Source organism: Zootoca vivipara, chromosome 3 (assembly GCF_965207765.1).
Source record: "Zootoca vivipara chromosome 3, rZooViv2.hap1.1, whole genome shotgun sequence".
NCBI lineage: Eukaryota > Metazoa > Chordata > Lepidosauria > Squamata > Lacertidae > Zootoca > Zootoca vivipara.
In genome coordinates this window covers 81,739,510-81,766,931 of record NC_142586.1, presented here as the reverse complement: position 1 = coordinate 81,766,931, position 27,422 = coordinate 81,739,510, and the positions used below count along the sequence as shown (strand labels likewise).

The following is a 27,422-nucleotide window of genomic DNA, read 5'->3' as shown; positions in this document are numbered from 1 at the left end:
ACCTCTGGGAGAAGGGGAAGGGCACCTTGTTTTCATTCAGGGCTCCTTGTGCAGATCTCATTTCATTCTGTTGAAGGCCAGAATCCGCCCTCCAAGGAGGTTTGTCCCAGAACAATTGGAAGAAATCACGGGACAAAGGGAAGTTTGGACGAAGCCTCACAATGGTCCCTGACGGGAGAAACAACCACAAAACACGAAAAAGCCACTAGGTGTCGCCCCGGTGTTGAGTTTCTGTCTGAGTCACTGGCCAAAGAAGCAACTACGGTATATGGAGAGAGTAAGTAAAGAAATGAGGAGATGAACGATAATAAAGGTGAATGGTGAGTGGAAATCTGAGGAAAAGGAGAGAGAGGGTCAGAAAGGGATTTCATAGCCATTTCCTGCTTCATAGGATCAGCTTCAGGAAGTCTTTTTTTCTTGTTTCCTTTAATAGAAGTCAGCGCCCCCACTTAGGGGGCACATCTCACCTGCAGGGCAGCTGCAAAACACTGTGGTCTCCCCAATACAGCTGCATGCTGACAGCTGCGGTGTTTCCCTCCCTCCCTCCCTCTCTGCTTCTCTTTTTTCTGTTTAACAAGGCAGTTGCTGTTGGGCAGATGTAAGTGTTGAGCTAAAGTAGTTTTGGGATAATGCGTTCTGCAGAATTCCCAGCATGCCGTAGTTCCTTGGCACCAGGCCTCGGAGGTCAAGGGAGTATGAAACTTAAAGGGTCTTAAGTTCTTTTAGCTCCTGTAAGACTGGAGTCCAGAGGGATGGGGGGGGGAGTATGAGCAACCTGAGTCTCTCCAGAAAATGCTAGGCTAAAGCTCCCATCATCCCCCTAACCATTGGCCATGTTGGCTGGGGCTGAGGGGAGTTGGGAGTCCAACAACTTTTGGGAGGCCACAGGTTCACCTTTCCTACTGCACACACAGCATTTTGGGGAATCAGATTCCCAAGAATGAAAAACTCTACTGCAGCAGCTACAGCTCAGTCTGATGCAGAGACCTACTGATTTAATTGGGTGTAGAGGTGACTCCAACTCTGTGTAGGACTGGGCAGACAAAATGACAATATATTATTATTATTATTATTATTATTATTATTATTATTATTATTATTATTATTGATGTGGAAATAAGAAAGGGAAAATAAAAGGGAAGACTTTTTCCTCAGGATTCTTGGCAGGGAATGGGAATACCTGCCAGGGTGAGAATCTGGGAGAAGAAAGGGAAGCTCCCAGGTGAGAGCAGGGAGGGTCCACCACTTTCTGTGTGAGACAAAGGTTTAGAGCTACCTTTGAGAGAGGACTCCATTTTTCCTTTTCCTTCTTTTCCCTGTTTTTGTTTTTATTTAGTTTACTGTCTTTTATCTTATTGTGTCATGAAAAAGCTTTAATATAATCTTATTTTTTTAAAAAAGGATTACTGGCAATTTTGAGCAAGCATGACAAATTTCATACACTAGTAAAAATAAAAATAAAATAAAATAAAATGAGGTTCTCTAGGTCTGCAGTCACTGGTGGAGGTGTGCAAAGACCCCAAGAGTTGTGCCTGGCTTTAACAATTCTACAGCACAATATTACTGTTCTATAATGTTTTGCAAGTAACAGGGTGTCGACACCGCAGGCACCAAACAAAACTAGCAGGGTATTACTCTGAGGAACAGGGTCTGGAGTTGGCACACATACATTGGACAGAGTGGGACTGGAGCATCATCCAGCCAATCAGCCCCTAGGGCAAAGCTTTTCAGCCCAAGGGCTTCTGCATTCCTTTCCAGGGGCCAGTGGTGGTCAGAGCCAGAGGCCAAATGTTGGCTTAGTTTGTCCGCACACTCTGAGACCTCTCTCTGCCTACCATCTAGGTAAGCAAGAGGCATCATCAGAGTCCAGGGATGCAGTTGAGCTAGGCAAAAACACTCAAGCAGGCCTTGAAGCAAGGTCAGTATGGGTGTGGCCTAGAAAGAGGGTATGTGGCCAGAGAGAGAGGGCTTCAGCCCCTGTGTCTTCACTGACTTTGCGGAGGGAGGAAATACACCACAATTGCCTGCATATGGCCAGATGTGCCTCCCAAGTCTCTCACACATTAGCCAGAGGAGTGCAGTCAGCGACACAGTTAGATAATTCCAGCAGACGCTGGACTTTCCGGTCTTACTGGCTGGTGGCTTTAGAACAGACAGAGCTTGCTCCAGGTTGGTTGTGGGCCTAACCCCTTCCGTTTTTTAATGGCCTGGTTTGGCCCCTCCCTGCCCATTCATTCTGCCGACTGGTTCTGGACTTCTGCAGCCTCGTCCCGCCCTGACAGCAGCACCACCACCACCGAGGTCAGTCTGAAACAGATCGGACTCTGCAAAGTGTGAAATCTCTGCTGAAATCAGGATAGCTACACACAGGTGCCTTAGAGTGCTGTTGCCTCCCTGCAGCTGTCCTAAAGATGGCCACCCTCCCTGTCACCATCTCTTTGTCTCCAGACCTAGGATGTGACAGGGGAAGGGTGGCTCTCTTTGAGCCCCACTGCCTCGCCTGCCCTGGTAGGCCTGCTGGCTGCCTAAGGCGGAAGCAGCAGCCAATAGTGCTTCCCCCTGTGATGCTGAAGTGAGCTGTCTGGGTCAGGTGCAGCCCTGCGTGCTCTGCCTCACGTACAGAGATGCTCTCTCTCTTCCAGCTATACCGTTTCCTGCCAGCTCATGCACAGAGGGGTTTGCTTCTTTCTTTTTCCTTCCCCCGGCGGAGATGCTCAGGCAGACAGTCAGCTCCATTGAGATTAGCAAACTGGCTGATCCTGCACCTGCGTTCGGAGGAGGAGGAGGAAACTTCTGTACGTGCGCCAGCCGCTTTGAGGCAGGCGTGGGTTTGGCTATCGGTGGTTGCGGGAGGCTTGCTTTGCAGAAGGGTGGAAACTGAGGCATGGAGGAGCCGAGGCAGCTTGCCCCAGAGGTGACTTGTTGCATCAAGTTCAGGGTCAGTACACACACAGCCCTGCCCCCCCCCCCGCACACAGTAGATAGGATCCTTTCGCTTTGTGGGTGTGTGGTTGAATATTAAGCAAGAGGAAGAACAGGGACCTTGGAGCTTCCACCCTGGGAGGATTTGACTGATGGCACCCTAAAGCTTTGGGGATTATTCACCTGTCAGAAGAAAGAGATAGTGCCTGAATCTGTTGCTTCTGCAGAGACTGTGCAATAAGAAAAGGATTCTAGGGAGTGGGTTTTTCTTCCTTCCCCTTTGTACTTGGCGCAGGTACTTAGAAGGAAAAGGAGTGGTTAGGATAAGGAACAAAGGAAGCCACCAATTAGACAATCTATCTGTTCTCCACACTGACTCGCAGTAAGCTTTTGTGTGCACGCACACTTCTTCAAAAAGCTTGTACCAAGAACAACCTTAGTTGGTCTCTAAGGTGCTACTGGACAATTTTTAAAAAATGTATTTCGATTGCGTCAGACCAACACAGCTACCTACCTGACTGGCAGTGGTTCTTCAGGGTTTCAGGCAGAATTTTAGACAGCCCTGTTTGGAGATGCTGAGGCTTGAACTGAGGTCCTTTTTGCATGCAGTTGGATTAGCAATGTGCTTATTTTCAGATGTATAGACCACCCAGTCTTCCTGGAGCCAAGAGTAGCCTACAGAGCAGGGGTGGGCAAAATGTGCCCCCCCCATTTTGCTTACCTACAACTGCTGCAATCCCTCCTGGAACATGCAGTTCAGCACCTGATAAAACATTTCCATCAGGTTGTTCCCTCAACCGTGCTCCAAAGAGCTCCCTTGCAGCCTTGCATCCCTATACTGGCCAGGCTAGTTCTATACAGCTTTGGAAATACAGCTCAGTGCTTAGCTCCCGCATTGTCCTTGAGCCTAGCCATCACCCCACAACTCTGTTCCGTCATCTGTACTCTCGAAACAAAAATGACCTATACTTAGTGACGAACGTGGAAAGGAAACGACATGGTTGCTCACCTTGAACTTCAGGGATAGTGTGGGCTAAATAAATCAAGAAAGCAGCCTAATGCATTGTTCCATTCCCAATGATATGACAGCCTCGTGATGCAATTGTAGGGGATTTCCCCATTTTTTTTGCACTGAGTCCTGTATGTTCCAGAAACCTGAGCTTTTCCAGAAACCTGACTTTTAAGCAGTGGAAGGAAAACACTTCTGTTAGATGTCAGCCCAGGACTGGAACAATTCTGGTCACCCATACATAACCTGAGCAAGGTAATGGAGGAGTGAGTATCTAGGAGCCTGATCCTTTACACAGTACACACAACTCAGCCCGATGGGCTTTGGACTGCCTGACTCTGCAAAGGATCAGGCTCGGTTGGAGGTTTTCCCCACCTCCTGTGGCATTTTAGGAAGAAAATGGTTCCTCTTGAGTTATGGAGATTTGCAAATACCATGGAAAGGGAAAGAAGGCTAGGGGGAAATGGGACATTTGAGAAGTCTGCCGCAAAGGGAAATTGGGGAAGAGAGTGTTGGGAGAGGGTAGGAAAAGATGATTTGGCCATGTTCCAGAAAGGGGCACATTTGAAGGGGAAAGAGGTTTAAAGGGAGGAGGTAGGGCATGAAACATCAGGGAGTGGAGGATGGAGATGGTGGGGGTAGGGGAGGTAAGGAGAGCCATGTTTTCCCTGGGCTTTAGGTTTATTATCACCTCCAGCTGCGTTTGCCAGATGCCGCTTATTGCTGTGTGCACACACACGTGTGTGCCAGTGGTTAATTAAAATGTGGGCGTGCCAGGACCTGAGCCTGCCTAGCAACTGCCCATACAGGACAGTTTGCCAAGGGGTTTCGCCTGCATATGTGTTTGCCATGCACATGCACAGCAAAATCATGCCAGGGAAGGACTGCTGTTTTTTAACTTCAATGTGTGACGAAAAGGGGAGGTGCGTTTAAAAAGGCCTTCAAAAGAGTGACGTGCTTTATGGACGATCTCATTCGTGGAGGGGCTCTAGGCCAGTGCTGGAGGACCTGCTTTGCAGGGTGAATGTCCCAGGATCAGTCCCTAAAAGGGAGCAGAGAGGCTCCCTGCCTGAAACCCTGGAAAGTCGCTGACAGTCAGTGTTGACTGAGTTAGGCCAATGGTCTGACTTGGAAGCTTCCTTCTTCCCCTCTAGATACCCATCCCCTGAGCTGCAGTTAGAGTTGGAAGAGGCCACAAGCACCATCTGGTCCAACCCCCTGCAAATGCAGGAATCTTTTGCCCAATGTGGGTCCTCAGCCCACAATCCTGAGATGCTTCACCAACCGAGCTATCCCAGTGATACCATGCCAGCAATCTGCTAGCTGGGCTGTGTGACTCTCCATCATGCATACAGATAAAAACACACATTTGCCACCAAGTAAGGTGTGAAGTAAGGACCCAGGTGGCACTGTGGGTTAAACCACTGAGCCTAGGGCTTGCTGATCAGAAGGTTGGCGGTTCGAATCCCTGTGACGGGGAACAGTAGGAACAGTAGGAACTGCCAACCTAGCAGTTTGAAAGCATGTCAAAATGCAAGTAGATAAATAGGAACCGCTACAGCGGGAACGTAAACGGCGTTTCCATGTGCTGCTCTGGTTTGCCAGAAGCGGCTTTGTCATGCTGGCCACATGACCTGGAAGCTATACGCCGGCTCCCTCGGCCAATAATGCGAGATGAGCGCGCAACCCCAGAGCCGGTCACGACTGGACCTAATGGTCAGGGGTCCCTTTACCTTTACCTTTAAGGTGTGAAGTAACCCTAAAGCAGAGGCAGTAATTTAAGGGCATGGCACTCTGTACCATGCTGGTCAGGGGTCACTGTTAATCTCTGCACATTGTCAATCCAAGGGGGTTAAGGAAGTGTAAAGCAGTTTGCAGGCTCAAACGAAACCCTGGAGGGCAGGTGGGTTGGAGATCAGTAGACACCCCTCAATTCCAGGGCCCATAACCCTTATGATAGCCCAGAGAAGAAAAGCGGAGACTGTACTCAGCTGTGAAGCTCACTGGGTGGCTTTGATCCAGTCAAGGCATCTCCATTTAACCTACCTCAAAGGGTTGTTGTGAGGATAAAATGTAAGGGAATAAAACTGTGAGCACCAGCTTGAGCTCCTTGGAGGAGACAAGTGTAAGAAATGAAATGAAATGAAATGAAATGAAATGAAATGAGCATCCACACCCCACGCCCCCTTTTGCAGTTCTTCCTAGCAGCTAGGTGAGACGCAAGTGGCTGTTGGCTTCTTCCTTCCCATCCTCTCCGGAGATGAAGCCGCGTCGCAGAGCTTCGCCTTGTCCAAAACTAGGTGGCAGTGGCTGCTCAATTTTTATGAATGAAGCGGCGGCGGGCTGGGGGTGGGGAGGCGACTTGAGCGTGAGCTCCCCCCCCTTCTTGCTCCGTCGCCGGCTGGAGGGGGGAGGGGGAGGGGTGTGTGGCGAAGGAGGGAGGCGAGGCGGCCCCTCCCCCTCGTATTAGCATAAGGGCGGGGGAGGTTTACATGTCATTCTGCACGTTGCCTTTCAGCGATCCAGGCGCTTAACCAAGCTGCCTTGGCAGCGGCCCAGCGAGTCAGCTGCTTCCGAGCGGCGAAGGAGGCTGGGCTGGGGCTGGAGCTGAGCGCGGAGCCCCGGCGCCGGTTTTAAGGTGTCCCCGAGCCCGGGCCAGCCGCGTCATGGCACGGGAGGGACCCCGGCACAAAGGGGCTGCCGTGGGGCAAGGGTGCACCGGCAGCTCAGCCGGCAGCCCGGGACTGATTTTTTTATTATTTTAAAATTAAAAATAGCAAAAGTACAGTATCCCTCTCTAACGGCCCCCACCCCATTTCTGTATTTTCTCATCACAACCTAGCAGGATTCTATTTCCTTCTTGTGTGAAATCCTGCTGTTTGGGGGGTGGGGGAGAAAAGAAAAGAAGCAGTGATCTCTCTACATCAACCTGTCAGCGTGATGATTGAATATTTTCAGCAAGTGCTGCAAATCTGTCTTGCCAGGCTTTGACTGATAAGCAATTATCATGTCCTCCTCCGCCTTTTTAGCAGCCTTTTGACAACTGAAGATTCAACAGGTGAAGCTTTCCCCGAGCTGCAGAAAATTGTGGCAACCCTATTCACTCCGCCCGCCCGCCCCTCATAGCAGCTCTGCAGCCCAGCCCTGGTCTCTTTATAGCAGAAAGGGGAACATGTGACACTCCAGAGATTGGTGGACTGCAACTCCCAGCAGGACTGACAATTGGCCATGCTGGCTGGGACTGATGGGAGTTGGAGTCCCGCAACAGCTGGCAGGCCATAGGCATAGCTGCCAAGTTATCCCCTTTTTAAAGGGATTTTCCCTTATGCTGAATAGGCTTCCTCGTGAGAAAAGGGAAAACTTGGCAACTATGGCCATAGGTTATATTGAGGGGCTTTTTAAAAAATAAAAAATGAGTGCAATGATCTTCACTAGGTATCAGGATCTGTCACTCCCTTATGCCTGCTCTGGATCTGACCCTTCCTTTCACGAAGTGTTTGTGTGTAGTATCCTCTACATCAGGCACCCCCAAACTGCGGCCCTCCAGATGTTTTGGCCTACAACTCCCATGATCCCTAGCTAACAGGACCAGTGGTCGGGGATGATGGGAATTATAGTCCAAAACATCTGGAGGGCCAAAGTTTGGGGATGCCTGCTCCACACAGAGGGACACGGGTGGCGCTGTGGGTTAAACCACAGAGCCTAGGGCTTGCCGATCAGAAGGTCAGCGGTTAGAATCCCCGCGACGGGGTGAGCTCCCGTTGCTCGGTCCCAGCTCCTGCCAACCTAGCAGTTTGAAAGCACGTCAAAGAGCAAGTAGATAAATAGGTACCGCTCCAAGCAGGAATGTAAACGGCGTTTCCGTGTGCTGCTCTGGTTCACTAGAAGTGGCTTTGTCATGCTGCCCACATGACCTGGAAGCTGTATGCCGGCTCCCTTGGCCAATAAAGCGAGATGAGCATCGCAACCCCAGAGTCGGTCACGACTGGACCTAATGGTCAGGGGTCCCTTTACCTTTACCTATCCTCTACACCAGGCATGCCCAACATGTAGATCGTGATCTACCGGTAGATCACTGGATGTCTGCAGCAGATCACTGGTAGATCATTGGCTCCCCCCAAAGAAGCTGAACAACTGTGGCTCCCCTAAAAAAAGCTCAACATTTTACCTCCTCCCTGAAAAAACTCAACAATTTTGACCTGAACCCAAAAAAAGGGGGTAGATCACTGCCAGTTTTTAACTTTGTGAGTAGATCGCAGTCTCTTGGGAGTTGGCCACCCCTGCTCTACACAGACACATCTTTTGATTCACTTAACACTGATTAATTACCACTTAACATAAACTAGTCATTGTTTGGTACATGCAGTTCATGGGCAGTTAAAAGATGGTTTCCCTTGCCTCTTCTTAAATGCATCGTTATGGATTTAGTGCATATTTGTAGCTGTGTGAGTAGGGAACAACTGGAATATTTTTATTTATTTTAAAAATGCAGTTGATAACAGAGAGCTAGAAGAATCAGGAAGAACAATAAAAACAAATAAACTGCAATAGCAGGTGAATGATGAAAGCAAACCAAACAACTGGAGATGCTTGCTTGGAACTTACTTCCAAGTAAACACATAAAACCCTATCCCAGGCCTGGCAATGCCTATGCTGCTTGGTCATATCTACCAAATGGAAGATGGCAGGATCCCCAAGGACGTGTCTCTACAAGGAGCTGGCTTCAGGCACCAGACCCACTGGCAGACCAATTCTGTGTTACAAAGATGTCTGCAGATGTGACTTGAAGGCTAAAAAGATCAACCCCAGTGTGTGGGAATCACCATGTGGGAATCGCTTGCAGATGACCATAGTATTTGGAGACAGGCAGGTAGGTTGTGTATATACAGCAGTGGCAAGAGGAGGAATGACTGTTGGGAGGAGCACAGAGAAAATAAATGCTGTGGTGTATTTGCAACAGCACAAACGGACGCCTTCCTCTGCCCCAGCTGCACCAAAACATGTCTCTCTTATTTTGGTCTTTACAGCCACAGCAGGCACTGTAACTCTTCAACAGTTTGATTTCACCCCCAAAGGTGCACCCTTCCACTGTCTCCCAAGACAGGTGGATACCAACCACACATTGAAAGCCAAGAAAAAAAGAGGACCCAATCCAGGGAGAGAGTTCTATTACCTTGGCACCACTGTCAAGGAAGCTCTGCCAAACATCCCAGTCAGCCAAGTCTCTGAAGGCAGAATGCCACACAGCAAGGCCTTCAGTGGTGAATGCACTCAATAGGTAGACTTAGAGGACAGGAGACAGTCTTGCATGTAACCTGCTAACTAGGTGATTAGTTAATCAGGAACAATGGAGTGAAATAACTTACATGCATCCTGATTCCAGCATTATGAAAGAGCCTCTTCTGACAGTAGATTTGGGCTGCCACCCAACATGTTGATCATTTCAGTGATTATAATCCCACCTCTCTGCATCTGTGGGCACCATTTACTTAGGCACTCAGATGTCTAGCATATGCATGTGCACTGACTGATTAACCTTTATCTTTTTTGTGATTAAAAAAAAACCTCCAAAGGCTTCTAAAACTTTAAAGGGAATGAAGTATGTACATACAGCTTGCATTTGAAAAGAAGGGAATTTGTGGCATCATGTAACTCCTGTTGTGGTGGACAGGAGAGATCAGGATTCCTGGATAGCTTTATCAATCTTCCGACACCAAGCATGCCTCATTCTTGAGATTAAGGCTGCTTCCAGATGCCTTGATTATTGAGCATTCATCCTGATTTTTTGTGGGGAGGTCAGGGGAGATTGCGTTAAGCAAATATTATCCCACAATTTCCCCATACCGTTCCCTGTCACTTTCCTTATTGCAAGATGTCTGGGTTTGGGGGGGGGGGGAGTGGGTTAGTTGTGCAAGAGCTGCAAATCAACATTAACTGTGTGACTTGAATTTGTCTGTATGTGTAATGATGATGGTTGCTTTCTCACAAGTAAGGTTTTGCCTGGTTTTTACAGAGTTTTATTATATACATATGTACAAGACAGAGCATCAAAGTCCATGACTGTCCTAGTCCGAATCAGAATCCGGAAGCACCGCCCGTCGGGACTTTTGCCAGCAAAACACCCTTGGCGCCTTGAATCTCCTCCTCTCCTTGTGCCTCTCCCCCCCCCGCCCACTGTTGGGGTGATGGGGCTGGTGGAGCACCCTCTCCACCCGAACTGCTCAGCTGAGGAGCTGGTGCTGTCTCCTCTGGCACCTCCCCCTCATGAGCGCTCTGGTCCGACCTTTCAAACCTTCCCTCTAGGAACCTTGCACTCTCAGCATCCCCAAAGCTTTGCACCGCTTCCTGAGCCTCAGAACCACCTTCCGAAGGATGTTGCGAGATGTTACCGGTAGCATCCCGGGCTGCTTCTCCCTCGGAGAGCCCTGGTCCCAACTTCCTGGACTCTCCGCTGACCCCTGGTGGTCCCCTGACAGTATGTGATTAAATCCCACCTGAAAAGAGATACAGTCTGAACAAGAAAGGCCCTGATGTAACCATTCCACCATTAACAGAATTTGGGGAGTGACCTTATTTATTGCTGCTAATAATTTATCTGGAATTTTGAACAAGTGCAAAAGTGCTTTACAATCTTTATTGTGTCTCTGCTCAGTGTAACTGTTCCCCTTTTATGGATGGGGAATGGAGGCCAAGAGATTTGCTCACTGCCGCAAAACGAACTCATGCCACAAAGTTTTCCTAGGTCCGCTCCATCTACTCCACCATGCTGGCTCTGGAAAGCTGATTTTCAAATTCTCCACTTTCGTTTGCTATGCTCTTAGTACTAAAATGGCCAGTTATCACCTTTCCCAACAAGCTGTAAATCTCCAGTCACTGGTTTCCCACTAATTCAGTTCGCAGGGCCATGCAGGAGTAATAAAACCTGCATAGAAGACATCTGGCTGACTTGGCCGTTTTGCACTGGGCGTTTGGTTTTCCTTTGCTGGGTGGTCCACGGGCAGGAAGATTCTGCAGAGAACAAAGCTCCTGAAGCAGCAGCAGCAGCAGCAGCAGCAGCAGCAGCAGCAGCAGCAGCAGCAGCAGGGAGCTTGTTTCTTGGTAGAACAGTTTGTAGTTGAGATGCGGCATCCAGACCTGTGCTGTGATGATGGCTGAATAATGCTGCTAAATATGGTGATTCTGTTTCAAGTGTCACTAGTAGGAGTCTTCCTGGGCTTGAAGGGCCCTAGCTCACTTGTAGAGCATCTGCTATCCAAGCAGAAGGTCCAGGCTCAATCCGTGGCATCCCAGATAGGGCTGGGAAAAACACCTGCCTAAGACCCTGGAGAGTCACTTCCAGCCAGTGATGACAACACTGAGCTATATGGTCTGACTCAGTGGAAGGGACCTTCTTATGTTGTGTTATGACCTTCTCAAGTGTGTTAGAACGAGTGATTCAAATACACATTTTCTGCCCTCTGAGGCATTTGTTTACAGGGCAGTAACCTATGTTCAAACCACATGTCCATCACACCTAGACTATTTGTGTCTACATCCTGGGAACAAACCAGAGACTCTGATGCCCCCAGAGGGATTGCTCTCCTCTTTACGCTATCCCTTTTTCACTTAGAGATCAGCAGCTCCCATTTCCCAGCCTGGATTAAGAGATATCACAACAATCCTCCACAACGCTCTCTGTACACCACAAAAAAGATTCCCAGAAGGCAAATCCATGTCTGCCTCACTCCCAGGCACTCAAAAATATTCTTTCATGGCGCAGAGACAATGTTCCCAGAGAGCTGCTGCAGACACCCGCTCTCAGACTTGCTGCAATGCAAAACTAATCTTTTCCCAAGTGGTGGTGAAAGCAGTTATGGCATGTGCCACCTCATGCTCTTCAGAAGAGTAGAGCAGAAAGGAAATGTGTAAAATCAATCACTGGCATTTTAGTTGCAAGTGCTGTTGTTGCACTCGAATGGCCTTCCTCTAATCTTTTCTGCAGCCCTCTAAAGAAAGTGAGAATGGTTGTTCCCATTTTCAAGATGGGAAGACTGAGGCTGCGAGGGAGTGACTTTCCTGTGACCACTTGGTGAGTTGGTGGCAGAGCTGAGATTTAAACTGGAGATTTCTTTATTTGCAGTTCAGTCTGTGCAGGGCTACACTAGCTCACTTGCTTTTGCTGCCACTACAATGATATCCCCAAATTGCCGTGCTGTTTCTCTTAGGGGCAAATGCCATCTATTAACATCTGTAGAAAATTAATGTATGCATGTATGTATGTAGTCAGGTACATTTAAATCACACGGCTCCCCGCAAAGAATCTTGGGGACTGTAGTTTATGCCTCAGAGACCTATGTAGTTTGGCCCAAAGTTTCCTTTCTGGAGGGATTTTATTTTAACGGAGGTGCATTCAGTGATGTGAAGCCCTGACTCAAGTGAGTTTTCACCACTTCAGCCAGAACTTGTAAGTTCCTTTGGGTCACTTTTGTGAGGAAAGTGGCTAATTAGTAAGTCCTCCTCCTAAGCGCAGCTTTCACCAGGTCTCTCCTCTCTTATTCATGTGTTGTTTGCAGTGTCAATTTCTTAAAAACTTGTGCAAGTTGGAATGACCATCTGCCGAGACAGGCTAAATTCAGAGTCTCTCGTTACCTCTGAAAGGACGACTTCCACGTGCCCTCCGCCGAAAGCCTGACACAACTCTTGTGATCCGAGTGCCTTAGGACAGAGGGAACAGGAATGATGTCTCAGCAGGTAGAATTGTTGCTCAGAACAAGAGCCAGATGGATATAAGGAGCCACCTTAAGAGAGAGAGGGTGGGTTGGGTTCCAGCAGACCATCCATATGACCAAAGAGACACTCACAGCAAAATGTTTCATCTACTGTATAGCCAAGGCAACCTTAACAAAGAACATTTCCCTTCAGACTTTTCTGTGCTGCAGCTGGGTCTGAAGGTTTTCTCCTTCCCTTCTCTCTTTTTATAATAATTATGTCATTATTCCACTCCCCCTTTTCATTCAGAGAAAAGAGAGGAGAGGTGATGCCAATGCAAAAGAATGGGCATTTAAACAGAACTAGATTGAACAAGCAGTGTGTGCCCAGAACAAGAAGTCTTTTTACATTGCATATGATCTTATACATGGCTCCATTCAGCATACCCCCCCCCCTTTGAGCTTGACGCAGAGAATCAGGCATTCACAGCCCTGGGACTTACATCACTGACATTTCCACATTTTCATACTCGGCCTTCCCTGAGTTTTAGTTAAAAGAATCTAAAACACAGCTGTGAAAACATCAGCTGATTTGTTACAGGCAAATGATATTTCATTTTTAATTGTTTAAAATTTGATTATCGTTGAATGTTCTTAGGACATGGGTATATATGATATGTATGCATGCATGTGCATTTTTCATAACAATCTGGCTTTGTTGCCACCACCTCACAGCTCTCTCTCTCTCCCCCCCCCTTAATGAAAAAAAAAAGGAAAGCAATTATGGCATTCCTAGGAAGCCAACCCTTCATTGCACTGATGGATGTCGAAAGACGTGCACCAGATCTGTGCCCATATCACCTATGTGCGTGACATCTACCTGAGTGTACCCCAAATAGCTGCTGTCCTGCTCCATAAGTTCATAACCCATTTAAGAGTCTGCAAAAGCATCAGTCCCTAATGCAATTAGGTTAGAGGACAAGATCCTTCTTAAGCATGAAGCCAAGCAGGTGCAGTCAGATGAATTCACGTTGCTCCGGATAGCAGGACTAGAACGAATGGGAGGACACTGCACGGAAATGGGTTTTGGCTAAATATTAAGAGAACATTCCTAACAGTAGGACCCAGGTGGCGCTGTGGTTAAACCACTGAGCCTAGGGCTTGCTGATCAGAAGGTTGGCGGTTCAAATCCCTGTGACGGGGTGAGCTCCCGTTGCTCGGTCCCAGCTCCTGCCAACCTAGCAGTTCGAAAACACGTCAAAATGCAAGTAGATAAATAGGAACCGCTACAGCGGGAAGGTAAACGGTGTTTCCATGTGCTGCTCTGGTTTGCCAGAAGCGGCTTTGTCATGCTGGCCACATGACCTGGAAGCTATACGCCGGCTCCCTCAGCCAATAATGCAAGATGAGCGCGCAACCCCAGAGTCGGTCACGACTGGACCTAATGGTCAGGGGTCCCTTTACCTTTACCTTTATCCTAACAGTAGGAACTGAGTAGCTTGGGAAGTGAGAGCTCTCCTTCCCTGAAGTATCTGAGCAGAAACTGGGCAGTCTTCTGTCAGAGATGCTGTCGTTTCATCCTAGATCCTGCACTGAACAGGAGTTTGGACTAGATGGTCTCCGGTGTACCTCCCAGATGTGTGATTCTATCAATCCCCGTCAGACAGAAACAAAAAAAATGTATGAGGGACGGAAAGATGCAACAGTGTCACAGCATGGAGAGAAAACTTAACACCGATCACTCCTGCTTGCAAGCAAACTGCAGCCTGCCAAGGTAGCAAGCTCCTGGCACTGCTCTGCCTTACATTGCAAATCAAGAATTGCTTTGTTGCAAAGTTCTGCTTCTTTTTCAAAGTAGCCCCTTCAGGTGACAATTCTGGAAGCCCTCTATGTACCAACAGAGAGCTGGAGAAATATTAATTAGGCTTCTCGAAGAGGAAAAGGGATTCTCCCACAATTAGCATGCAAAGTGAATTAGCATTCTTTCCATTAGAAGCAAAGGGTTGTCTTAAACCAATCTTCTTGTCCCCATCCATGCCAGCAAAAACCACATTCTTTTATCCAGGAAGCCTAAGATTATACAAGATTAGGTTTTTCTTGATCTCCCTTTCCATACTGATTGAATTGTCCCCCCCCCCCGCACTTTCCACCAAATCCTGTTTCATGACATCACGGGCTGTCCCCATGGAAATAAGGAGAAGGTCATTATTTATTTATTATAGGCTAATAATAATAATAATAATAATAATAATAATAATAATATAGCAGCCCTTCAATCGTATCCCCAGTTTACAAGAAAGAATAAAACAATTCATATGTAAATGCAAACAAAACATAAAATGAAAAGGCCACACAGTCACAAAAGCAGCAAAGAACAGCCAGCAAGGTTAAAATCATATCTGAAAACCTTGGGGAAATAAAAAGGCATTTGCCTGGAACCAAAGTCTCCTCACTGATTTCAATAGGTCTTAAAAGTGCTTACTGTTGTTGCTTAGATTAACACCGTTTAGATATTACTGCTAGTGTTAAGGCATGATAAATGAGGATATGGTCTTATTTCACATCAGACAGAGACAAAGCTGAATAGATAAAGCTTGAGCTCTGTGTGAACTCCTGCACATGCCCCTGATTTTTTAAAAAGTGCACAGGGGTTCCTTAATGGACAGGTCAATATGGAATGGGTTCCCTGAAGGTAGGAAGTCAGAAAACTAGCCTCCAGTGCTCCAAATCAAATTGTCAGTGCAAAATAAGGCATGGCGGAGCAGAGGATACCAATAATCATATGGCCACACTGGTGCCCTGAATCTCTGAGCAGTGAGAGGTTTCAGGGGTTCAGCACTACTTGGGTTTGGTTTCTTTTGGAATAAGGTCCTTGGGGGTTTACTGGTGTTTTGCAACATTTTTATTTATTATCAAGCTGTGCATTGGTGGAGCTACAGTACAGCATAAAGCATTCCAACAGCAAGTCTCCTCTTGCCACATCAGGTCCTCCAGGACAACAGCCAGCATCTCCAATATTCTTTTTATAAAGCCAAAACTCAGGTCCTTTATTCCCTTCCATATCTGACTCAGTTTGCCTCAAAACTGCCAGCCTGTTCTCCAGAGGCACTGCTTACACTACAGCATCCCCAACTGGGAAGGAAAAGGCACAACCCTTTTCATATATTATCTCAGTCATTCCTAAGGCCGTTGTTGAGAGCCATTGGCCTAGTATCCAGAACAGAGGCCCGATACATTAGGCCTGGGCCTTCTCCTGTACAGCCTATGATCTGATGCCCTTGCATCTTTGAGCCAGTGTGCATCACCAGATTTTTATATTTTTGCAAGTAGAAATTGGTGATTACATTATTTCAACATATATTAGTCTTGGTTTCCCTGTGAAGATGGAAATACATTGCCTTGTTCTGAGCCATCATCAAAAACAACAAGAGAACCTCAGTTTTTATAAAATATACAGAGGCACATTGTTTTTTGTCCATCTGTAAAAATCATGATTTCTCCTAAAGGCTAACTAGTCTCCTTGGCAAGAGCATTTTCCAATACAGTGTAATGGCAAAATAGATTTTGTCAGGTCCATGAGTTGAAAATATTTAGCTGGGCATTCTCCAAGCCATTTGTATTTCCTTGGACATTCAAGTAAAAACTTCATGGCTGGTAATATCTTAGTGTTTAAAGGTAAAGGGGCCCCTGACCATCAGGTCCAGTCGTGTCCGACTCTGGGGTTGCGGCGCTCATCTCGCTCTATAGGCCGAGGGAGCCGGCGTTTGTCCGCAGACAGCTTCCGGGTCATGTGGCCAGCATGACAAAGCTGCTTCTGGCGAACCAGAGCAGCGCACATTAATAATATGAATAAAACACCTTTGCAGCACCTTCATTATTAAAAAGCTATTCTTTTGCCACAATAAGCCAAAGCATTTTGAACATCAGAAATATTCCAGGATTTATTTTTTCTACTGTAATGGACGTTTAGTTCCTCCTTGGTTTGTTGCATATTTAGAAAATGGAATGTTCCTCTCTTTGAAGTCAGTGGACCAGCACTGATTTGCACAAGATAAAGATCTGGCTCCTAAATCTGTACCCATCTAGGGTAATTGAGCTAGGTTAAACCAATCTAGGATTGTGGATATGAAGCTCCTACATTTTAGAAAGCTCATTTCTTAAACTATTGCACCAGAATTTGGATATATTCCAAGGTGTACCTAGGCTCCCTTATCGCCCTTGGCAAGGAGCTCTATTGGCGCCTCCGAAACTGGGGGACCAAAAACTCAGAAAGTTTGCTTTTTGTTGACTTTCGCACTCCACCAGTTTCTTCCTCTGCAGCCATCAGGTTAGGGTCTGCTCTGTTCCGCCTCCCCTCTTCCTCTGCTGGTCTGCCTGCCTGCCTCATTCAGCTCACTGCTTTCACTTCCGCCTACTTCCTCTCTCCCTTCCATCCCCACCCCCTGCAACCCTTGCCAACTCTCTCCCTCTTTCTTCCCTCCAAGCCCTGCTGGGCGCTCAGCTCTCACTTTTAATAGCACCACTGACTAGCTGAGGAGGGGGCCCTGCAGGGCTACTGTGATAGCCCATGCCGGCAACCAGATTCCTCCACCAAGGTGCCCAGATGAGCCTGCGCAGTTCGCCTGGCCACCCAGAGCACTGGAAGAGTGGCCTGGGGAGCATATGGGCAGGGGGGTGGGTTCCTAGCCATTCCAAGCCAGAGGTGGAGAGGTGTGATTTTTGTGCCACCGCCCCCTGCCTGTGCCTTTGGCTGGGGCCAACACCTAGGTATACCTTTGGATATGTTATGGTTTACTAACAATAGTCACCCCCCCCTCATTCTGCTAACTTTGTATGCCCAAAGCATGTTCCCATCTCTGCCCCCCCCCCAGCACTACCAGGAAGAAGATTCTTTGTGGCATTTCCTTCCTTTACTTGCCTTCTTCCTCGGATATCAAGTCAGTGGTTCTAGGGTAATTCTACACAGAATTCAGTGTCAATTCTCAGACTTTTACAGCAGTGTTTAATCATTCACCACAATACAAAGAGTTGTATTTCTTCTTGCTTTTGTCTTCACAGATGGAGTTTTGGTCCTGGTCATAATGGGGGAACTCATTGCCCCAAAGGAATGTAAAATTTCTAATACTTCCACAACGAATTTACTGGAGGAAGGAGAAACTACTTCTACACAAGAAGCAATAATTCCGGAGGGGGAACTCAGGAGATAAAGTTCAGACCTGTGTCTTTACACGATGACATATGGATGGATGGGATCCAGTTATATTCCAGCATCTTGGTGTGCAAGGGAACGGCTTGAAAAGAGAAAATGAAATCAGAGCATCAACTTGGCTTACACTGGAGTCCATTGAATTCAAGACTAATTTTTGCTCCAGATCTTTTGTGACTTGAAACAAGCTCTTAAGTTTCCATCTTCCTTGGCTCTCCATTCTGTTAATAAAGAAAATATTCATGTAGGTGAATGAGGAAAGTTATGGTGGAAGACTGAGGTCCAACATACACATCCTTTGATTTCCTAAGGAGGCTTCCATAAATACTGTACTTCCATAAAGTTTTCCATATTAAAGTGCTCTACCAAAAAAAGAAAAGAAAAAAGAAATTAAGTGTATGACATAATCTGTTGTGTATATAGCAGGTTCATTCTCATGGCATGGAGATACAGTAGTTCTATGGATGCACAAGGTGTACTCTAGGATCCATGCAAAGCCATGGCAGACTACAGTTATCTGCAGGAACATCTGTTCTGGTGAGAAGTGGCTATCAAAGCATATGCACAAAGAATTATTCAACACTCGGCAACAAAAATCCTTCACTGGGCTGAAATACAGTTCAACAAAATGTAGCTGAGTCTGAGCACTCAGGCTGCTTCACTAGGAAGACAGCAACCAGGTATATGAGAGATAATAGGCCAGATAGAAAATAATTCTCCACTTTTTCCAATAGACAGTGCATTGGTCCATAGTCTGCTTCAACGATGGGAACCTGTGGCCCTTAAGACACTGAACTACATTCCCACAATCCATGATTGACCACCCTAGATGGGGTTGATGGGAACTAAAGTCCAACAACATCTGGAGGACCACAGAATCTCCATCCCTAGTCTACAGTGTAGACAAATATAGATTTGTAACAATACATAAATTGCCTTTTTGATTGATGAAGATGAACTGGTCTTCTGGGTCATGTAGATCTTTGAGGCTCACTTACTACCAGGGCTACTACCAACTCTCAGACACCCAGATTACCATTTGCAAATTCAAACTGGGTTGTCTTCTTCCTTTGACTCATCACACACACACACACACACACACACAGAGAGAGAGAGAGAGAGAGAGAGAGAGAGAGAGAGAGAGAGAGAGAGAGAGAGAGAGAGAGGTACCTCGGTTTAAGTACACAATTGGTTCCAGAAGTCTGTACTTAACCTGAAGTGTACTTAACCTGAAACAAACTTTCCCATTGAAAGTAATGGAAAGTGGATTAATCTGTTCCAGACAGGTCCGCAGAGTACTTAAACTGAAAGTTCTTAAACCAAAGCGTACTTAAACTGAGGTATGACTGTACATATATATACATATATGATCAAAACTACTTCATGTGATTCAACCCCCCCCCCCGAAACTTCCCAGCAATGCTCAGTCATCTGGTGATGCTTCTAGGTCTTAAACTATTTTTTGAGATCTAGACGCACGAGTCATGAGCCATAATAACTGGCCTTCTTCCATCTGCTCCATTTGGTATCAATTTGTGCCTGGAAAAGAGCATTTCCAGCTCCCAGCTGTGCATGCCTGCCTGCCAGGGCAGTTCTGATTAGATTTGCAGCTGTGCTTAACTTTCCTCTGCTAGCATTAGACTCTTGTTCTAGGGTTGAAGGAAAGGGGGAGGGTGCAAAGATACAAAGGCCTGTAAGGGAGGAGCAATTCCTAATGGGAGGAGTGCGCTATATCTTAACCACTATTATTTCCCACTTGGAAATATTATTTCTATGTCATTTTTCTCATCTCGTCTTTTCTAATTGCTAGCTGGGGATAAATAGCTTTGTTGGAAACCCTTCTTTACACCAACAATGATTCTTTGCTCATCTAGACATTAGGTTGTTGTCCAGAACTTTGTAGCACTGCAGAAAAGCTTGATTTATCAGCCTTCTCATTATAATATTGGCTTCTCCTGGTCCTTGGAATATGGCAGATATTTCATCACATCCCTGGATTGTTTTTGGTTGCACACTGGGATATATGAAGTGTCAAGTAATTGTTTTCAATAGAGAAGCTGAATACAACACTAGGTCCTTATGAATCAGCTATTGTAAGAAATACAAACTTTCTTGCAGGGTCATGGGAAGTAGTAATAAGTTAATGCTATACAGAGGTTTGGAATTACCTCAGAGGGAAATCTCAGCAAGAAGATAGCAGATTGAAGAAAAGTCTTGACCAAAGTGGACAGTTCTGGTGCTAGTTTAAAGTGATTCAGGGGCTGGCAAGGCACACTTTAATAGCTTCTTAGTTAGCCACCACTGTCATAGTTAACATAATATAGTCCTTCTTGTTGGGTAGACTTCTTGTTTGAAGGAAGCATGCTGCTGATCGGTGAGACCTTATTCAGGCAACCAACAGGAATCAATATTTGACTATTCTGGCTTCACACAATCTCTCATTCATCCAGTTTCTCTGCCTTTGAGCACACCATGAACCTGTTGCTGGCACACAATGACTTGACATCAGAGCCAGCTGAAGGCAATTGGAAGAGGTAAGTTAATTTCCCATTTGGTAACTCTGAAAGGTAATGGTAGATCCCTAACAAACGGACTGAGTTGTAACCATTGCTCCGTATTACTCTGCTACTGCTGTGTCTTGTGTAAAACTATCTTGTGTATGTGTGAAGGACACCGAGAGAGATTGTACTGTATTAGTCCCATGAAATACAGAAGTTTTAATTAGGTAAAATGGAAAGGCCTCTAAATGTCTTATCTGAATACTTGATGTAGTTTAGAATACAGCTACTACGGTAGACTGCCAGCTGGGACTAGCCCTAGGAATCATATACCAGTTTTGAAACAGCACCAGCGGCTGTTGAATTTAAGTGGGTGGCAACTGCAGAGAGCTTTTTCATCTATGGCTCTGCAGCTGAGAAAAGCTCTTCCCAAGGAGGCTCAACTGGTTCCTACTCATTTCTTTTTGTGCCAGATTAAGATCTTTTGCATTATCACAGACCTTTAAAAACACTGCTTTGAGTTGTTCTGGCAAACTCTGCAATGCTATTGTTTTTGGTATGCTATGGTTCTTGCTTTGTTACTGATTTAATGGGTTTTTAAAAACTTACATCAGTTTTATTTTTGCACTTGCTGCCCTGGGAATGTGCAGCTAATATACCTATTCTTGATATTTATCATTACTTTTTACATGATTGCAGAACAGACAGACATGTGCCGAGTCCATTTGTGATGGATTTCTGTATGAATAGCCACAGTCCAAGTGACTGCCAAATTTTATCTTAAGGTACGGGAACGAAGGTCTGAATAAGCAGCTTCCTTTTCATTTTTGCATGATAAGTTTTGTACTATTCAGAGGTCTGAGTATGTAAGTCTGAGAGAAAGATTAAGGCAATACCATCCTCTCAGCTAAATGCAGCACTAGGCTGTGCACCAGCAGCACAATTTGGATTTCCCTCTTTCAGTGCTGCCAACAAACATCTACCCACCTTCTAAGAGCTGGCACATGCCTTGGTAATGCTCTGGAGGGGACCATAAAGGTAAAGGTAAAGGGACCCCTGACCGACTCTGGGGTTGCGGTGCTCATTTCGCGTTATTGGCCGAGGGAGCCGGCGTACAGCTTCCAGGTCATGTGGCCAGCATGACAAAGCCGCTTCCGGCGAACCAGAGCAGCACACGGAAATGCCCTTTACCTTCCTGCTTAGAGCGGTACCTATTTATCTACTTGCACTTTGATGTGCTTTCGAACTGCTAGGTTGGCAGGAGCTGGGTCTGTGCAATGGGAGCTCACCCCATCGCAGGGATTCGAACCACCGACCTTTGGATCAGCAAGCCCTAGGCTTGGTAATGCTCTGGAGGGGACCATAGGAAGCTGATTATTGGTACATCTAGTATAGATACAGGGGACCTATGGCCCTCCAGATGTTGCTGAACCAAGGATGATGGAAGTTGTAGTTTTGCAGGGCCAAAGCTTTCCCACCCCTGATCTAGTCTGATATTGTTGATGATGACTAGCAATAGCTCTCCTCTCCAAAGTTTCAATCAGGACACTTTCCATGCCCTCAACAACTATGTGGTAGGATATTTGCGGTATCCTTCCTTAAACTTATAGAGATATCAGTAGCAATCCAGAGAATGGGAGTGACTAGCAAGGAATTAAGTCTGCCTGGTTAAAAATAAGAGAGTATAATGCCCTCTTAAAACTTACTAACACCACTTTTACTGGACACTTTTGGGAGGCACAGTATGGGGCCAGAAAATAGACAGTTGGTCTGACCAAATATTAATCCTTATTTCTTATAAAACCATTAATATCCAGACTTTTGGCCCTAAAAAGAGTAACTCCCAAGGCAACTTTCACGTAGAATTAAAATATTGGCCAATACAGCCATCAAAAACAAACAGAACACATTTACAATGATAAATGCAGCAGAGAAAATTCAGCATAACTCAAATACGTAGTGAAATAAAATGGTTTTGACAGAATGTCTAAGTCATAATCTGGGTTTGCTTGCTCTTTCCACAGAATTTCAAATTGTTAAACTATGAGATGTTTTCTAGAAGTTACCTTGTGCTCCTTTTAAATAGCTGTTATGAATGTAAATTGTATTGACACAAGAAAGAAAGGACACACACGCACAAACATTTGATTAACCCGAAGTCAACATTATGATCCAAGAATCTGATTTTGCTTTTGCAATAAATTCAGGAAATAAACAATATTATCATATCCACTGATATCAAGAAAAAATGAACAGGCACAAGCAAAATCAGGAATTCATCGCAAAGATCAGGGTCATAGCAGGACAGCTCAGCACATTTCCAGGAAATGGCTGGTATAGAGATCCGTACCTTAGCAGCAGTGACCTGAAGATATAATGGGAAGGGGGGGGGGTTAGAGATCTGGTGCTGTATTTCAGATTAGAATTAAACATTGCAAAGGCAGGTCCAAGGCTTTTCACCACTGAGCCCTGAAATTTCTTATAGGTTTTACAAGCCAGGCAAGAGTTATTAGGCACTTTCCTAATCTCCCTTGCTGTCCACCCTCACAAGTGGAGAAGAGCATTTAACAATAAGGAATAAATTTTAGTTCCTGGACAGGCTATAACCACAGACTCTTGGAGAAATGCATACATCTCTCCCTTCAAACTCAGCCACTATTTATTCCTCAAGACCAAGAGACACTTTCCACACAGTAAAGTAGCTCTTTGTGATCTTTTCAGCTTCCTTGCAGCAGCTTGCTTTTTTTTTTTTTTGCCCACTGTATTAATGAAATTACGTCAACTTGGGATGTAGGACTTTTACATGTATTGTAACCATTATCTCTCTTTCCCTCTTCACCATTTTCCCACCTAACTGTATATTAGTTGCACTGCATCTCATTTCCACAGCTGCCGTTGCCTTGAGCTATACACAGGTGGATGTGTGCTTTAAAAAATGATTCTACCCAAATGATGTTTACACTTGATTTTAGCCAAAAGGCCAAGAAGCCAAAATAATTTTTACAAGTGAATGCATTATTCCTGATTAGAATTACATCATTCTTATATGGGAATCACGTGTTTGCCATATGAGATGATGAAAGGCTAATCAGCAAGGATGTTTCCCTTTAACCTTTTAGAGATATATCGGGAGAGCACCCAAACACACGCCACAAAGTGTTGACAGCTTTGAAACAGAGGTGTAGTGAAAACGATTTGCTGAAGGAAGGGCCACTTCACACTTACTTCATTGTCTATACTGAAAGCACATATATAAAAAGTGTACATTTATCAGTGTGTAAACGTACTGTGAATAAGCACTGGGGAGCTGAGGCCACAATAATGTCCCGCTGGTGCTTATTCCCTAGTGTTTAAGAATAGGTGCCTGCTAGTCACACTTTATTCCCCAAACACAACTGTGTCAAGTGTGAAGTGGCTGAGGCAGGACTTGACCTTCAGTAGGCTATACATATATGTTGTATGTGTTGACATATCCTGGTACTAGAGCAGCTCTTGGCTTATTTTATCTGGTGACTGGTCAGAGGGCAATAGAGTGGCATATTATACAGAGTCATTCTGTGCCATAAATTTCTTGGAAAGCAAAACTGGAACTGATGTGGGAGATCCTAAACAAGAACTCTGCAGCTTTTTAAAACGGGTAACCACGGTGGAAGAGAGGATCAGAAGCATGGCATAGGAGGGAAGAATGGTCCCTGCATGCTTTGCCAATAGCACCATGGTGGGGATTTCAAGAAGGCAAAGCATGAGGTTTAGCTATACTGCCGCAGGTGCCATGGTTACAATCCAAACAGTGTCCCCCCCCTTCCCTATGGCTGTTATTAGCATTAAACACACACACACACACACACTGGATCTCCAGCAGCCAGTGTGTTCATTGTTCCACATCCCATAATCTAGATTCTAGCCCCTGCCTACCGGTATACAGGCCAAGATGCCTCGTCCCCATACCCTGTTCTGGAAAAAGTTCACTCTACCCTTCGCTTCCAGACAGGGCGTGCGCATAGCCGCGGGTCACCTCCTGAGGCCCGACAGACGGGGAGCGACGGGAGATTCATCCCAGATCTCCCGACTTCTTGGCGCGGTCTGTTTCTTAGGAGCAGAGCGGGTGTGTTGGAAGCGCCCCCCCCCAATCTATGGTGTGTTTCTTTGACGAGCTAATAATGGCAACATTTGCAGTTGGGGAGATGAAGGGACAAAAATACGGTCTGAGAGTGCGCGCGCGCAGGTTCTTTGGAAGAGTTGCCACAGGTACCAGAGACTGGAGGGGGGGGCAAGCGGGATAACAAAGGCATGTTTCGCCTGCCCCCCACCTCCTTCTCCTCGCTCATTTTAACGTAGGAGAAACCGAGCAGAAACGTGTTTTACAACACGAGCGGCACAAAACGTGTATGCCAAACGAAACGAAATCCCGCAGGAGACCTCATCGCAAGCCGGCGTTATCTTTCCGGCATGGACCGGAGCGCCTTCGCCACCTGCCTCCTCCTGACACACACACACACTCTCTCTCTCTCAATCCACCGCCCCTCCCCGCCGCCTTTGTAAATCCGGCTCGCGCGAAGCAAGCGGCACCTTTCCCAGAGCAGCTGCTTCCCGCGCGCGCGCCCGGCCCCTCCTCTTCCCGCCCACCTGGGAGACGGACAGACTCCCTCTCTCCTCGCCTCCGCCGGCTGCTGGTGCGGACTCGCGACTCTGCACGTAGCGAATGGAGGCGGGCTCCTCCTCCTCCGGCGCGCATGGAAACTGCTGCGCCGCGTGTGGCGGATTCCCCCTCCCCTTCTATCCCCCCCCCCATTCAGTTTCCGACGCACCATCAAGGGCTGCGTGTGAGACCGCGAGCAGGCGGGGCCCTTCCTCCGTCTCCTCCTGCCACATACTCGCCGGCTGCGCCTTTGCTCTTTCTGTTCTTTAGCGATGCCTTGAAGGGTTTAATCTTCGCTGACTGCCGAGGGAGGGGAGTTTGGAGGTCATTTCACTTTCCTTTAGAGGTTCAGTGCCCGCCATGGAGGATTCGGGGTGGGTTGGTCGAGGTCAAGCACAGACCAGCACAAAGGACCGGCCGTTTATTTCCAAGGCAAGGTGTTGCCTTATATTTTACAGTGAATTGTTCGTTTAACATAGATCAATTAGCCTTTTGGCATATCCACACCTACAAATAACTGTCTCGCCTCCCCCCCCCCGAAAATCCAGGGAACTGTAGTTTGTGAAGGGTGCTGAGTATTGTTGCTCTGTAAGGGATAAACTATAGTTCCCAAGACCTCACACCACACATTTATTGATTATACAGCAGGGTGGCAGAGATTGATCCTTTGTTACAGTCAGTGCTGTTGGAATGGCTTTCTGTTCTGTGGTTGGGAAGCACCTAACCAGGGGTGCCAACTTGAATAAAATATTGGGGGGGGGAGGTAAGCCCTGCCCTACATAATCACATTACATGGCACACACACATTTGAATGGCAATGCCCAACTTTACACCTGTATCCATTTATCTGGGTGTAAGTTCTACTGAACTTAATGGGACTTACTCCTGATTAGATAGGTACAGGATTGAACTGTAATTGTACCAAGACTTGTGAAAGTTCCCTCCCTAAATCACAAACTTCTTGAAACCCCCTTAAGTGCATGGTTAAATACTCTTGAAGTACTGAATACCTGCCATAGGGATGAATGTGAAGTGGACTGGAACTTCTTATCATAGGGGTAGTGTGTCCTGGAAATGGTTTTACAATGACATTACTGTGCAGAATGATTCTGGTTATAGCATGCCTTCAGTTTGTGGGAACTAGAAAGTCTTCTTACCAGTTACCTAATTTTAAAATATGTTATTTTAACATATGACATCAGCATAGAATTTCATACACTGCATAGACTGCAGCTGCACAATAATACATATTCTTAAGATTTATGATCAGGCAACTGAAGAATGGACACGCTCTCTCTCTCACACACACAAAAAACCACCTGACACCAGAGAGTATTAGGACTATTTCAAAAGCAAAAAATAATAATGAGAAATACCATGATGACTCTTTCAGTGGCATATTCTTTGTACTAGAAATATTTATGGCAAGCTATTGAAATTCTTACAACACTACAGTATTTAGTAACCAAACATGTAGAATAAATGAGGTGAGGAAGGGGCAACTTACAGCTCAGTGATAGTTTGATATGGATGGTGCACAGCTTTCTGTTAGCATTCCTGATAGTCACAGCTTCCCATGGGTAAAGAGATGTCTGAATAAGTCATGGCAAGAATGCAGATGTGGGGGCATTATGGTGCTGTGGTAGTATGTTGGTTTTTGTTCTAGCCAAACCTGTTTTCATAGCCATGTCCCTGTTCCACACCCTCTTTCATATCTGGCTTGGCAACCCCAGAGTACCAGGTGATGCCTCTCAGAAGGTTAGATTTGGTCTAGTCTACCAGTTGGTGCACCCTTGATATGCTAGACAGCTATCAGCTGAGCATTAAGACGGCATGAAATGATACAGTCGATACAATGCCCAGCTCTGTCTTTCCTTGCCATTGGTATCAGGAAAGGCAGTGCAGGTCCTGTACTGTATGATAGTAAGGTAGCCTGGCTTCATTTCCTCCTGTTCTTAGAGGAAGAATGCTAAAATGTGATGGGGAAAGGGTAAATAACTGATACAGTACAAACATTTTTTTTCCAGGAGGAAAAAAGGAAAGGAAAGAAAATGATCTCTGAAGTTAAAAACAGTTTTTTGCTGAACTGGGGCAAATTGCTGGTGTGACCCATGCCATCTGAGATGGGGGTGAAGACCTCTCTAGGGAACTCCTGATGTTTCCCTCTTTGAAACACTTGATACCTGGTGTGATCCGATCTGTTCCAAAAAGAAAATGTTTCCGCTCTGAAAAATGTTTATGAGCTCACGGATTTGTTCTTTCTAGCAAGGCACTCTTCATAATAGCCAGGAAAAGCTAAGGCACAGGGAATTCCACTGGAGTCAAGGGGGTAAACCTCAGCCTCCCCATTCAGTAAAACAATGGAATGCATGTATCTCGTGACACCAACCATTCTGATCCTGGACTATATCAGTCATATATTTAACTGAATGTCTTACACTGTTAATCAGAAACATACAAT

The 27,422-nt window shown here is 46.1% G+C and overlaps 2 long non-coding RNA genes across 2 annotated transcripts in view; one reads left to right on the top strand and one right to left on the bottom strand.

Annotated features, from left to right (window-relative positions):
• Positions 1–15,505: 15,505 nt before the first annotated feature.
• Positions 15,506–25,090, bottom strand: LOC148686328 (uncharacterized). Its single transcript, XR_015949346.1, has 2 exons — positions 24,949–25,090; positions 15,506–18,186 (listed from the first exon to the last, which is right to left on the bottom strand). It is a non-coding gene; the product is annotated as an uncharacterized LOC148686328 (long non-coding RNA).
• Positions 20,175–27,422, top strand: part of LOC148686327 (uncharacterized) — a 72,738-nt gene continuing 65,490 nt past the window's right edge. Inside the window, exon 1 of the long non-coding RNA XR_015949347.1 lies at positions 20,175–20,358. This is a non-coding gene — a long non-coding RNA (uncharacterized LOC148686327). The remainder of the gene's footprint in view (positions 20,359–27,422) is intronic.